The sequence below is a fragment of the Galeopterus variegatus genome, unplaced genomic scaffold, assembly GCF_000696425.1.
Source record: "Galeopterus variegatus unplaced genomic scaffold, G_variegatus-3.0.2 Scaffold2094, whole genome shotgun sequence".
Lineage (NCBI taxonomy): Eukaryota > Metazoa > Chordata > Mammalia > Dermoptera > Cynocephalidae > Galeopterus > Galeopterus variegatus.
This window is the reverse complement of record NW_007728205.1, coordinates 72,831-87,445: the sequence shown is the minus strand read 5'-3', so window position 1 is coordinate 87,445 and position 14,615 is coordinate 72,831. Positions and strand designations below refer to the sequence as shown.

General features: G+C 48.4%; 1 long non-coding RNA gene across 1 annotated transcript; it reads left to right on the top strand.

Moving 5' to 3' along the window:
• Nucleotides 1-7,198: 7,198 nt before the first annotated feature.
• LOC103596737 lies at nucleotides 7,199-10,421 on the top strand. The gene is made up of 2 exons (XR_551063.1): nucleotides 7,199-7,975; nucleotides 9,771-10,421. It is a non-coding gene; the product is annotated as an uncharacterized LOC103596737 (long non-coding RNA).
• The last annotated feature ends 4,194 nt before the right edge of the window (nucleotides 10,422-14,615 follow it).

Sequence of the window (14,615 nt, the reverse complement as noted above, 5' to 3'; positions counted from 1 at the left end):
AGGCAGCGCTCGTCACGTGCGCGGCTCTGTGATTGGTCGCCGGGTGTCGGGGGGCGGGGCGAGGGAGGTGCGCGGCGCCTGCGACTGGTGAAGGCGGGCCTGCCGGGAACCGCGGCCGGTGCCGCCATCGGCCTGCTCCCCGCGCCCACCGCCCCGGCTCTCACACTGCTCCCTGCATTCTCTGTCCTTGAGGGGAGCCCGCGGCAGCCCTGAGGGGAGGTGGCCGGGCCGGGGTCCCGCCGACTCTGCCGCCGGACGGAGGCCGCCGCGGGTGGTCTCTGCGGCCATTTTGCGGCGGTTCGGGCCGGCGGGGGACGCGGTGCATTGCGGCTAGCAGGCTTGCGCTGCCGCACTACCCTTCGAGGGCGAGGACCGCTGGTGCGGGAGCGCTCGTTCCGTTGGAGACGAGGCGAGGACCCGAGCCGAGGACCGTGACGTCGGGCGCCCTGAGCGTCCTCACTGGCGTCGCGAGGCACTCGCAGTGGCCAAGGGCCCTCGGGTCTGGCGACCTGCGGTCGGGGTCTCGGCAGCGGAGGCGTCCAGGCCTGCGCGGAAGTCCCCAGGATGCGGAGCCGGCTGAGGATGGCTCTTGAGGGTTTCCATCTTCTCCCTCCCAAGGTGACCTGAGCGCAGGGTGGCTGGATGGAGGATCTGAGTGAACAAGTTGGGCCCCAGGTTCGTTCCGCCTGCAAGATTTGGATGTCTGTCCTGATTGTCAGCCCCTGTGGCATCTGGTCAGACACTTTTCACACACCAAATACCTCATTAAAAAAAAATGGTATTGAGTTAAATGATCAATAGACAGCTAACTTGTTCTCCATAATACCAATTCTCACTTGGAATCTCTTGGATTTTTAGTTTTCTTGCATGAATATTACAACTCTATTTATTTGAAAACTTGCTTCACTTTGAATCAAAACCAGAAAGTTAAATAACAGAAATGTCAAACTGTTGATACCAACTCCAAAGAAAGGTTCTCTAGTGTAGACAAGCTAAATAGAACATCCTTTTTTTTTTTTTTTTTTTTTTTTTTTTTTGTCCTTTTTGAGACCAGCCGCACCGTGCTCAGCCAGTGAGCGCTCTGGTCATCCCTATATAGGATCCGAACCCGCGGCGGGAGCGCTGCCGAGCTCCCTCCCGAGTGCGCCATGGGCTCGGCCCAAGAGGACTCAATCTTAAAGGATCTTGCACCTAAAAATTTTCTCCTACAACTATTTAAAAACTTTAGAGAATGTCTTTGTAGTTTGAACGCTAAAGCAAAAAGTATCTTTGTACTTCAAAGAAGGTAGACGGCAACAGTAATTGTAAGTTTTTCAAAGGGCCTTGAGTTTTAGGATCCCGGTGATTAGGATTGGTGAGCAGACAGTTATCCCTATTTTACAGGTGAGAAAATCAGTGCTGAACTGGTTTTCTGATTCTCAGTTTACTATACCATATGCCAAATGCGGTGCTCCTTGACCATTTATCCCTTTGTAGCTACCTGTTTTTTCCACCTTCCTCAGGAAGGTACACATTGGTGTCTCCACACTAAGCCATATGATCAGGCTTTTGGTCTCACCATTCGACTGAAACGGGCCTAACTGCCAAATGCAGCAGAAATCTTTCCATCTTGCAGTTGGTCTCTTTAATTTGTGCCACTCTTCAAAATTCCTTCTTCAAAATTGATTGTTTCTGTTATGTCTCATTGCCCTGGATTTTCTACCTCTTACCTGACTGCTGCTTCTTGGCCTCCTGTGTTGGCTTCTCTGCCCCTGACCCTGCTCAAACTTTGCGTTTTCCCTGGGTTCTGACCTTGGCTCTCTTGTTATACTCTCATCTGTCCCTGGGACACTGGCCTGGTTGCCTGAGCCATCCTCCGTTCCTCCCTCATCTCCAGTCTGTCACCAGGTCCTGTCCGTCCTACCTCCTAAATGTTTCTCTGAAAATGTAACCACTTCTTTCTCTCCTAAACAGCTTCCTAACTTGTAAAGCTAGGTGACTACCCCAATTGTATGGTTAGGCAATTGTATTGTTAAAGCAATTTGTTTTACTTACACTGTTTTCCATTTGTATTGTCAGGGCTAGGGCTCAGACCCTTCAAACCCGTTGTACAGACTGGGTCACTAGACCCCTCACACGCAGGTCCATACTCCAGGTAATTGGGAAACATCCCAGGAGCCACTGGCAAGTGACATGAGCTCAGTCCTCAGCAGTAGCAGCAGAAGCAGCAGCTATGGTGGCCTCTTGAGGCATCCCAGGGGCACTGGCAGCAACAGCCTCGAGCAGCAGTAGAGGCCTCCCAGTGCCTGCCCCCCCCCACCAGGGGGCATCCCGGGGATGGGGGCCCTGAGGATCAGAGCCACTCGTCCTTTATACTTAAGTCCATAACCTGGGCGAACATACACAATTACATTAGACAATAACCAAGGAACACCTGAGCACACATGCATACTTACATCAAATGCTTGACAAGATTCTAAACATCCGAGGGGCCCTGACCATTTTCCTATATTTACCCTACATAACTGGTGTCCTAGCCTCCAGGATTTTCCCCTTTAATGCACCCTCATTTTGCAGCCAAGGTGATCTTTTGAAAAAGCGAAATGTAGCATGCCACTCCCTTGCTTTAGTTTTTGATGGCTATCCATTGCTCTTAGGATAAAGTTCAAACTCCAACCTACAAAAGCCTCATAGCTTGGCCCTCCTTTCCCCCATCTCTCCCCCAGTCCCACATAGACACACACCTTCTGTAAACAAGTCTTGCCCTGTCTCTCGCCTCTGGGCTTCAAGGGTGCTGGGCCCTTTACCTGAGCTATTACTCCACTTCCACCACGCACACACCCTGTTTTACCTGATACTTTCATCTCCTTGACTCAGGTTACTTCCTCCAGGATTCCACCGCCTCCCTACTCCCAACCCTGACTGGCACCTCCCCAGCCTCATTTGGGTTTGTGCCCTGCCTCTGTGTTCCCATAACACATTGTGTGGGTTTCGTTAGTAACCACTTGTGGAGGTGCCATTGGATTTGCCTGCTCATCCCCCATCTCAATAGGCTTCTTGTCCCTGTGCCTGCCCTATGCCTAGTACAATGCCTGGCCTATAGCAGGAGCTCAACATATCTGAAGCATCCCAAACAGAATCTCTAGCACCATATGCACATCCATTCGCATATACAAAATTCACATCATTTATATAGCCACCTTCGTGTTAGGCATCACCATCTGGATAACCCAAAGCTGCACACTCAGCAAGCTCACAGCTGAACTTCCTATCTGCTTCTATCCATGAACCTGTTCTTTCCTTGTTCCTGTCCTACTTAATTAAAGGGGCTGCTGTCTGCCCTATTACCCAAGCCAGGAACTTGATGGCTATTTCTCAAAATCTGCCCTCACCTGCCCTACTTCTGCTGTTCCTGGCCTTCAGCATCTCTGGCCAATCTGTAGCCACTCAACCAAGTTTCTGCTTCAGTTTTGCTTCCTTCCCTCTGTTTTCAGTCAAATTCGTCTTTCTGAATGCAAATCTGACCAGCAGCTCTGGTGCTGAATACCCGCCCTCCTGTGACTTCCAGCTCAGTTTTGCTTCCTTCCCTCTGTTTTCAGTCAAATTCGTCTTTCTGAATGCAAATCTGACCGGCAGCTCTGGTGCTGAATACCCGCCCTCCTGTGACTTCCAGTTGTCTGCAGCCTCAGTGCTGGTGTGGCCTACCAAATGCTGACAAGGTGACTTTGCTCCCTGTCCACCTCATCTGCTCCCCAGTGTTCACCAACTCCTCTGGCCATGCATGCCCAGGGCAAGTGCTTCCTGGGATGCTCTTTTTCTATTCCATCTGCATGAAAAATCTGATTTCTATTTCAGGTGTCAGAGCAAGGCTGCTTCCTGCTATGTTTCAGTTTCTCCACTGCAACATCTATTCCATCTATTCTTGGCTGCTCAAGGCCAGGTTCAACACCAGTTTGTAGGCTCCTTTGGTGTAGAGACTATGTCTGTTAACCCTTGTATTCCCAGAGCTTTGGGCCTGTGCCAGGGCTGTGTCCTGGGCCACCTGCTCCCAGTGGCTAGAGTTTTCCCTCAGAAACTGTCACAATAGTAAGCAAGTCTTTGATATATTAGTGATATACTATATAGTGATATACTGTGGTATACTATAACTCAGTTTGTTTGCATTTATTATACCAAAAAATCAGTCCTTTTATAAATTGGGGGAGGGAAGTCTATATGGGGTTTTAAAACAAGCCTCTGTGCATTTGGAAGTGAGAAGTTTTAATCAGCTGTGATTCTCAACCATCATTTCATTTTGAACTCATATCTGGATGTCCACATTTGCCCAAACTGTGGGTTGGGTGGTTGTCCCTTTAAAAAATTAGGTTGAGATAGAGGGTGATGTATTAGTCTGCTATGGCTGTTGTAACAAATTACCACAAACGTGGAGGCTTAAAACAACAGAAATTTATTGTTTCACAGTTCTGGAGGCCAGAAGTCCCAATTGGTATTACTGGGCTGAAATCAGGGTGGTAACAGTGCTGCACTTCCACTGGGCGATAAAGGAAAAATCCACTCCTTGCCTCCTTCAGCCTCTGGAGACTGCTGGCATTCCTGGGTTTATGGCTGCATCGCTGCAGAGATTGCTCTGCCTCCAAGGTCACCTTGCCTCCTTTCAGTCTGTCAAATCCCCCTTGTCTCTGTTTTCTAAGGACACTTGGGAAGATATTTAGGACCCACCTGGATAATCCAGGATAATCTCCCCATCTCAACATTTTAAACTTAATCCCATCTGCAAAGATCATTTTTCCCTTATGAAGGTAACATTACAGGTTTCAGGGATTAGGACCTGATATCATTAGGGGTCTCTATTCAGCCAACTACAGATGAGGACAGCATTCCTGTATGCAAGTGGCAATGGGGAAGGTCTTTGGGAATGGAAAGCAGGGAAGGTGAGGATGATGGTAAAATGTTAGGTTGATGTGTAATTATGACAGACACCTTTACTGTGGATGCCACTTCCAACGCTCAAACTCAGAACTGGAGTGACAGCCACAGAGCACTCTTCAGCATGGCTGAAGTTAGGTTGGGTTAAGTGGAGATCCCTCTGGGTCCTGACAATTGCAAAGTTCTGTCTTTAAACATTATCATAATAGAAGAGGGGTATTATTGTCCAGCCAGAAACATTCATCATTGGTGTGCTTTTCTCTGAAGGGCCTAATGCTGCTTCCTGTCTATCCTCACCACCTCATCCTCCTTGTCACTCAAAGACCAGATGCTTTCAGGTCCCTTCAGTTCACCAAACACAGGCCACTGATAGTAACTGGGTCACATCAATAACTCCACACCAGTCTCTGGTAAGCTTTTGCCCAAAGCAAGATTGGAGCAGACTGTGTGTGTGTGTGTGTGTGCGCGCGCGCGCATGTGTGTAACAGCAGTAGTAATCTGGCTATTTAATTATAAGGTATGTGTACAATAAGAAAGTGGATTTAGATGGAACTTCTTATCTGCTATTCAATAAATTGTTACCATAAAGGGATGTTATCATAAAATCCACAGCATGGGATTCCTTTGGTGAAGAAAGACGGATTCTGCATTCCCAGGCTGTGTGGACTGGCGTGAAGAAGGGCAGCAAGTGTTTAACCAGTGTGAGCTGTGATCTCATCCTCACAGCCACCCTGCTGTGTAGCAGCAGTAATTCCCATTCACACCCCAGGAGAGTGAGGCTCATTAAGACTAGGCAGTGGAGAGGAGGGGTTGGAACCACCTGACAGTAATGTCCATGACTTTTCAAATAGATATGAAAATATTTCAGACTTGTATGGTAGAATTTAACTAGCTAGCTCTTTATCTTAATTTTTCCTAAATGGGAAGGAGTGAATCCAGAGCACAGCACTTTGGATGATTTGGGAAAGGAGAAAGGTGTGCACAGGGGAAGGAAGCAGGAAGCAGAAGTATTCTACTCCAGGTATGCTTAACCGGTGAACTACTTGACCAGCTGTTTATTCTTTTTTTTTTGTCCTTTTTGAGACTGGCCGCACCGTGCTCAGCCAGTGAGCGCTGTGAGTGCACCGGTCATCCCTATATAGGATCCGAACTCGGGGCGGGAGCGCTGCTGTGCTCCCAGCACCGCACTCTCCCGAGTGCGCCACGGCGTTTATTCTATAAAGAGCAAGGTGTGTGGGAGGATGGAATAGACCCATCTTCTGCCATTCCTCTCTTTTTCTCCCTGCCTTCATCATTATCATTTATGCGTGTCATGGCCCCAGGCTTTGGGACTGTGAAGATGAGTACGAGATGATCTGTACCCTCAAGGAGTTGGCATTTTTTCCATGAAAATAGACATGAATTATCGATATAGGTGGTGAATGCTGTGAGACACACGTGCTCAGGGTTATGAGGTGCAGAGCGGGGGAAGTGGTTCTGCTTCTCCCAGGACCCAGATCCAGACGGGCCCCAGGCTGGAGATGCCAGCCTTTGTCCTTTCAGTGCACAGAGCTCCCTGGGCCACAGCCTGACAAAGGCATGCCCTGGAATCCATCAGTAGCCGCCCCCACCCCCACTCCCACCCCGTGCAATGGCCACGCAGAAATAAATGCCCTTGACAAAGGCCATGCTGATTCCTGCACAGGCAGGAGGGAGCTGGACATTTGCTGTTCTGGATTTACAAGCTGAGACAGATTGTGGGAGAAAACAAGGAACTCACTAGAGGGCATTAATCTGGGTGGCCCTTTCCAAGCAGCAGCTTATGCTCTGCACCTGCGAGGGGAATCCACTGTTTCTTTCACCACATTTCAAAGCAGCTGAGCATGTTTATTCAATTTGGACATCAAGCTTCGTGTGTCGCTGTGCAGTTTATGAATAGACAGTTAAAAATGCTGACTAAATGAGCTGACCCTAAAACTGTTTTTAAAACACCCAAGATATGACTGGTTTTTGTAATTGTTTTTAAGTCTTGGAGACTTTAGAGCTTTACTCCTTCACTGTTGGTAAGAGTCAGCGAGATAGTCCCAAGAATTTTGTCTTATAAGAATCAACTACACTTAAAAATGATGTGATTGGAGCATGTGATGGGGTAGTAGGAGGCACAATGTTTGGGCATCCCTGTGAAATCGGATTTCCGTTTCACATTTAGTCTCCTCTTCCATCAATGGACTGGAGAGATGGTTTGGTCTCATCGTGACGACATGATTATCAAGATACTATCATCAGTATATTATTAGCAGTGTAATAATTATTCCAAAATGAAGCACTGTGTTCTTTCTCATGGGCTTGAAGGTAGCTCATCAGAATTCTGTGTTAAAACTAAAATCCTTCCCAATGCTGCAAGGAGGGGTCATCACTGCTTTCACCATCTTTTACTGGCTATTACAGTAAGCGGCCTCTCCTGGGTTCAGTACAAAAAGACCCCTAAGTGGCACCCAAGACAATTGCACTACAGTAAAAAACATCACTTGTTTTAGCAGGTATAAAGTAGCCTTCAGTATAGCATTGCTCAGATAATGTTTAAAATAGGATCGAAAATGTGTTGGTGCTGAGTGTGAGATTAAAAAACAATGACACAGGTTAACAGAAAAAGTGATAAGATAAAGACAGACTCCCTCATGTCCTGTGAGCTATGTGGCGATAAATTGGTAGAAATAATTTACTCAAAATATACTTTCACATTTGAAGTATATCAATATAAAAGTCAAGAAGTGTAAAAATGGGTGCTTACAGAAAAATTCAGAGAAAGTCCATACAAATCTATAGTAATTGAAAAATAGGATGTTAGAAAAGGTTGCTAATCAAAGTAGTATTGAATTTGCAAAAATTGGAAAGTTTCAAACTGTCTGAGCAAAGCTGTATTAGAGGTAGGTGCTGTGGGAGCTGAACAGGAGGTTGCGGCACAGTGCTGGCATCGAGAAGAGCTGTGCTTCGCTTGCTGTGGCATCCTGGAGTAAGGAGACTCAGCAGCAGGCTGAATAAACTCAACCAGTGACACTGACATGAAATGCTGCTCCAGTGCTTTCCCAAGGTAACCCTGACATGCGCTCCCTTAACAGTCTCATGTTATTTCTGATAGTGGACATCATTACTGAGTTATATAGGAAGGATCCAAAAATTGACCACAAAGTTGTAATAATGGGGGGAAATGTAGATTCACTGATAATCAGGAAGTTCTAGATTACCTTTTAGAGTTTTGCAATACACTAATGACTCAGGAATAAATAGAACTCTGTAGAAGTATTTTCCAGTGCGCGAGACGGACCTTACCATTGTCCACATGTTTGGGGCATTGTAGATTCACTGATAATCAGGAAGTTCTAGATTACCTTTTAGAGTTTTGCAATACACTAATAGCTCAGGAATAAATAGAACTCTGTAGAAGTATTTTCCAGTGCGCGAGACGGACCTTACCATTGTCCACATGTTTGGGGCATGTGACATGTGAGTGCAGCACTGTCCTCTCTACTGGGCAGCTGAGCTGGAGCACCTGGACAGTCTGTCTTTCAAAGGCCAGCAGGGCGGGTGCTGCCGCTTGGTAGTCCCTTCTCTGAGCCTCTCCACCGAGCAACACCTGGGACCCAGGAGACGCCTCTCTTACCACACCCTACTGGAATGTGGGCTCACAAGCCCATCTCTACCACTAGATAGTCAGCTCCCTCACTTCTTGGCTTGAAGATACTAGGCAGGGAGGCCCCTAGCCCCAGGTCAGGGCTCCAGTGACCTTTGTGGATTGAATGGGATTTTTCCTTTACAGAGAGTAGCAGAGACTTCCTGAGCTTCTCTCTGGATCATCACCTTCTCCACCCCAGGGCAGTTGGGATAATTACATGTCCCGCCCTCTGCCATTAGATAGACCATGTGACCAGTTGTGGCTGGTGTGGTATGATCAAAAGTGACATTTGTCACCTGATTGTTCAACAATGTTTTTTATGAACAGTATCAACGAACATTTATTGAGCATGTGCCAAGTGGTGAAGGTGCACTGTGCTGGCTGGTGGGTGCAGACAGCCTCAGCCCCAACACAAAGAAGGAGCAAAGCATGTCACAGGCATACAGATGAGTTCATCAACACTTTAAATACAGTGTGCGAAGTCCCTTTGAAAGCTCGTGTGGGTTCCTGTCTTGTCTCACCTTCTATGTGCCCCTCCGTCTTCTGGAGCCTCCACACTTGTCAAGGTCACCAGTAACCTCCATGTGACCAAATGCAGTGGTTGCATATGTGTCTTCATTCATTCATTCACTCATTCATTATTCTGCAGCTACTACATATGGTACACACACAGTGCCAGCCCATAGAATACCTCAGCAAGCAAAACAAAGCCCCTGCCCTCATGGGGTCTCCACTCTAGTGGAGGGAGAAAGATAATGAATAGTAAATGCAGACGAATAAGTGATACCATGGAAGGTGATAGGTGCCTTAAGAAGAAAAAAGCACAGCAGGAGGGTTGCACTTTTAAGCAGTCAGAATGGCCTCCTGAGAAAGATGTTCTAGCATGCGGGATGGGGGCAATGAGCATCCAGTTAGGTGGGGCGTGTGGGCCATCCCGAGGACTTCGGTTTTCACTCTGAGCAGGACGGGAGTCCTGGGGTGTTTGGGCAGATCTGCCCTGTTTTAGGAGGGCCACTTGCAGAATTTCATTTGACTCTTGCCTTTGGCCCAGGTGGCCATTCTTACATGGAAGCTCTCACTCAGGACATTTCCTACTACACTCCAGGAGTTCTTCCTACTTTGGTGACTACTACACCATTTTCCTCAGGATGTGGTCTTGGGATGCTCTTCTCATCTCCTTTAATGCTGTATTCCCTCTGTCCCTTGATTGCAGATACCTTTGATTCAAATGTAGGCTCTACTAAGAATACTGCACCAGGGCCCACCCTTCCTGCCTGTTGACCTCCTGCTCCGGCTGTATGAATCAATCCCAGGTATTTATCCAAAGGAATGAAATCAGGATCCCAAAGCGATGTCTGCATTCCCGTGTGCTCTGCAGCATGATTCACAACAGCCAAGATATGGAAACCACCTAAATGTCTATCCACAGATGAACAAAGAAAATGTGGAATATGCTTACAATGGAATTTCATTCAACCTTAAAAAAGAATGAAATAATGCAATATGTGATAGCATGGATGAACACTGGGAAACACTGTGCTAAGTGACATGAGCCAGTCACAGGAGGATGGATGTTGCATGATTACACCTATATGAGTCACTGAAATAGTCCACTTCATAGAATGGAAGAGTGGAATGGTGGTTGCCAGGGGCTGGGGGGAGGGGGATATGAGGAGTTGTTAATCAATAGGCATAAAAATAAGCATTTTAGTAAAGCAAGATGGATAAGCTCTAGAGATCTACATCATTGTACCTGTAGTCAAAATACTGGATTGACTATACACTTACCATTTTAAAAGGGTAGATCTCGTGTTGTGTTCTTACTACAATAAAATAAAGTAAAAATATAAAATCCTGAAATTGACATTCTCAAGCAGGCATGATGTAACCCTCCCAGAAGGAGCTTTTGTCTCAGATGAGAAAGGATCTAATTATTTTGCACATAGGCTAAGAAGGGGTTATTCATCTGGTGATGGTGCTTCCCAAACCTGTTCTTGAGGCCCAGGTCCTGCCATTGTCTGGGTGGGCAGCTGCCCAGAGCTCTCAGCCTCCCGGGAGATGTGCTTTTCATGCTGAAACCTGTACTTCCTGCAAGCATGACTTTTTAACATGGATGGTGAATATGTGAAGTCACAAGCATCCGGGAAGTATGGGTTGTGTGGTGGCCATCATGTCACCTGCCATGACCAATGAGTGTGTTTGTGCCTGGGGAGGCCTCTGTTTGAGGCAAGGTGCAGTCCGAGGACAAGAGAACCAGCCCATGTCTGCAGAAGAGTGTGGCAGGGCAGGGCCTGGCACCCCGTTGGGGATGGAACCTAGAACCCGGGGACTTGGGGCAAGGAAGCAAGCTTCTGGAAGCCTGGAATTCGGAGCTGGTTTGCCAAGGGGTGGGGAAGATCCTCCAGGGTCTTCATCCATGGGAGAAAGGAATCCCGGGACAGAGTGGTGTGCAGCCCCCACTGGCATTTTATGCAGGGCTGACTACAAAAACCATGTGTGGTGGTCTTGCAGGAAGTTGGGAGGCTGCGTCACAATGTGGTTGCTGCCAGGTAACCATCCTGTAGCTTTTGTTGTGACTTTCTCTAATGTGGTCATGGGGTCTCTCTCTAGAGAGTGGCTACAGACTCCAGCCTTGCCCTGATGGGAGGTGGCTGTGGGTGTTTACAAGTTGGGAGGCTGCGTCACAATGTGGTTGCTGCCAGGTAACCATCCTGTAGCTTTTGTTGTTACTTTCTCTAATGTGGTCATGGGGTCTCTCTCTAGAGAGTGGCTACAGACTCCAGCCTTGCCCTGATAGGAGGTGGCTGTGGGTGTTTATAGGGTGTTTCACTGGATACTTCTTTATTCCTGTGAATGGCTTTATGCCTGAGTGTCCAACCCATGACCAGGTGTCCCTCTCACAGGAGCTTGTTTATACCTTGTGGCTCTTGTCTGACCTGCATCCAGTTTATTCCTAGCAAGATAGCCACTGCCTAGAGAGCCCTGGCCAGGAGGAGAGTTATGTTCAGGTGTGTGGTCGGTGAGACACAGAAGAGGCAGCTCAGCTAGACACAGGAATGACAGGAGCAGTTTACTACTCACAGATCCCATAGAGATGAGGGCAGCAGCCTTGGAGGGCCAGCAGGAAGTGGGAGTGTGAGAGAGAGACAGGCAGACATACACGCTCAAGGGCTGAAGCCTTTATTGGGGTTGGGGCATCACCCAAGTAGGTTTCCCACAGGGAGCTCTAATGGTGGAGAGTAGGTAGGCATGGGTGCCGTGGGGTCACACCATGCCTGGGAGGGGTCACTGTGGCATGGATCTGCACGTCCATGTGGGCTGTGGGGTCAGGGGGTGAGCCAAACAGGCTACATCCAGCTGCCCCACAGGGAAGGGGTCACCAGGAGGCAGTGGTGTGAGGCAGGTGTCTGGATGGACCACCCTGAGGAACTGGGAGGGGAGGAGAGCTGGAAACCATCCAGGTGACTGAGCCCTGTTTCGGGTGCAGGAGTCCACCTTGTAGTCAACAAAGATGCTGAGGCAAGCTGAACTTAGAAGAACTCACTACAGTGTACTGTCCCCCGTCTTACACTAGCACATACTTGAGCTGCTGCATCCAAAGCCGCAGAGTACTGCCACAGTGTGGCCTATGATCACCAGTCTGACTTGCAGTCACCCCACAAGGACTTTGGGAGGTGGATCCCCAGCAGAGAAGCCGCCACATCGGCTCTCTGGGTTTGGAGGAGGCAGGGAAGAGTCTGGGAGTAGAGAGTAGGAAACAGCCATGGAAGGGAATCTACAGGTGGGAATTTTAGCAGCAGAGTCAGCATCCTCCCCTCTCTCCTACCTTAGCCACGGTGCGCAGAGCTGGGCTGACCACTCAGAGCTGTCTTTTCAGGCTCCTTCCCCACCATGGCCTATAGGCAGCTCAGCTGCCACTGGGTAGAGCTAATTGCAACTCAGGTAACTTGCACATCTTTTCTCTCCTCGCCTTATTTTACCTGGAACACCTTTCTCCCACTTACCGGCTTAGCTAGCTCCTGCTCATCCTTCAAGACTCAGCCAGGGTGTCACCTCCTCTAGGAAGCCTTCCTTGATCCCCACAGACAGAGACAAGCAGTTTTCCTCACTATTCCATTGGGATTCTTGTGCATTTAGTGCACAGCACTTATCATCTGGGTGCAGTTAACAGTATTTGCTCACCTGCCCACCACCTTTTCTTCCTGTTTGCTGCCCCACAGACAGAGACAAGCAGTTTTCCTCACTATTCCATTGGGATTCTTGTGCATTTAGTGCATAGCACTTATCATCCGGGTGCAGTTACAGTATTTGCTCACCTGCCCACCACCTTTTCTTCCTGTTTGCTGCCCCAGTGTTAGGCAGCATGCCTGGCATGTAGAGGCTCTTCATGCTTGCTGAGTGAATATGTGAGGGATGAAGAACCAGGAGGAGAAGTGGGAGATGAAGGCTGGGGGTGGGGGGATGTGCACATAGTGGAGTGGGGGCGTGGGACAGTTTGAATTCAGCATGGGAGACAGTCATGAGCCACTGACCGCCGTAAGCAGGGCTGGGTAGGGGTGGGTTGCATGGTCAGAGCCATAGAAGAGACTGTTGGTCTGGCCACATGGACAGGGTAGCGGAGAGCAGGCAGGTCCTGGGGCAGGGATGCGTTAGGAGCTGTTGGGCCTGAGCCAAGGTGGGAGAGGTGGCTGGGAGGATAGCACTGAGTGGGAGATGCTGGGGAAGAGAAGTGTGGGCCGAGCATGACACAGCCATGTCTGAACTGGTATTTGTTATGGTTCTGCCCAGCGACTGGCACATAGTCGGTGCTCAACCAACAGTTGTTGAATGAATGAATTCACGTCTCCTCTGAGCACGGCTGGCTCACTTTCAAATGCTCATGTTGTGCTGGGCAGCAAAGAGAATCAGTGGGAGTAACCCAGGAGCCTGGTAAGGAACCCCCAGCACTGCAGAAGGATGCTTCCAGAAACAAATGCTAAAGTGAAGCGCTGGAGAGGCATATCCAGAGCAGCGAGGAGGTGGCGTGAGGCTTCCCCGAGACCCAGGGTTGCCTGGGACCTCTGTGCCAACAGCACTCACATTGGCTTTCCCAGGTCCCCAATGAGGAGCCTGCAGTTGGCCCCCGGGGGAGCCCTGGAGGTCTGCTCTGCTTCCTGCCTCCTTTGGTGGCCTGTAGCACCGTATGCACACAGTATTCCTGGGGACAGGTTCAAGCCATATAGTGGGTCGAATTGTGTCTCCAAAAACATATGTTGAAGTCCCAACCTCTGGTTCTTGGCAACATGACTTTATTTGGAAAGAGGGTCATTGCAGATATAATAAAGTTAAAATAAGTTCAGACTGGATTAGGGTGGGTCCTAAATCCAATGACTGCTGTCCTTATAAGGAAAAAGTGATTTAGAAACATCCAGACACACAGGGAGAAGGCCAAGTGAAGACAGAGGCAGAGATTGGAGTGATGCTGCCACCAGTCAAGGACCTCCAAAGATTGGCAGTGCCCACTACTAGTACCATGAAGGGCAGAGTCTTCCCTAGAGGCTTCAGAGGGAGCATGGTGCTGCCAATACCTCAGTTTTAGGCTTCTAGCTTCCAGAACTTTGAAAGAACACATTTTTGTGGTTTTAAGCCACCTGGTGTTTGGTCATTTGTTATGGCAGCCCCAGGAAACCAATAGGCAATATCACTTAGTGTTTAAGTGATATTTTTATTTATATTTGTGGGCCCAAATCAAGTCACATACTGACCCTACTAGGGATCAGCTGTGTGAACTCCAATGAGTTACTTGACCTTTCTGTGCCTTCATCTCTCCGTGGATTGTTAATGGGTTGAGTTAATGAATCTAAAGTACACAGACAATGAACAGGCATCCAGCATGATGTAACCATTGTAAGAGCACTACTTACAGTGAAAGGTGTCGTGCTTAAGAATTTGTTTCTTGCGGGGTTCAGTACTACTAGTACTCATTCTTTAGGGCACAGAATTGTTCTATGCCATTTTACCTCTATCATTTCCATCATACTTATTATTTCTCCAGAGGAAGACATGAGAAAACCTCAAT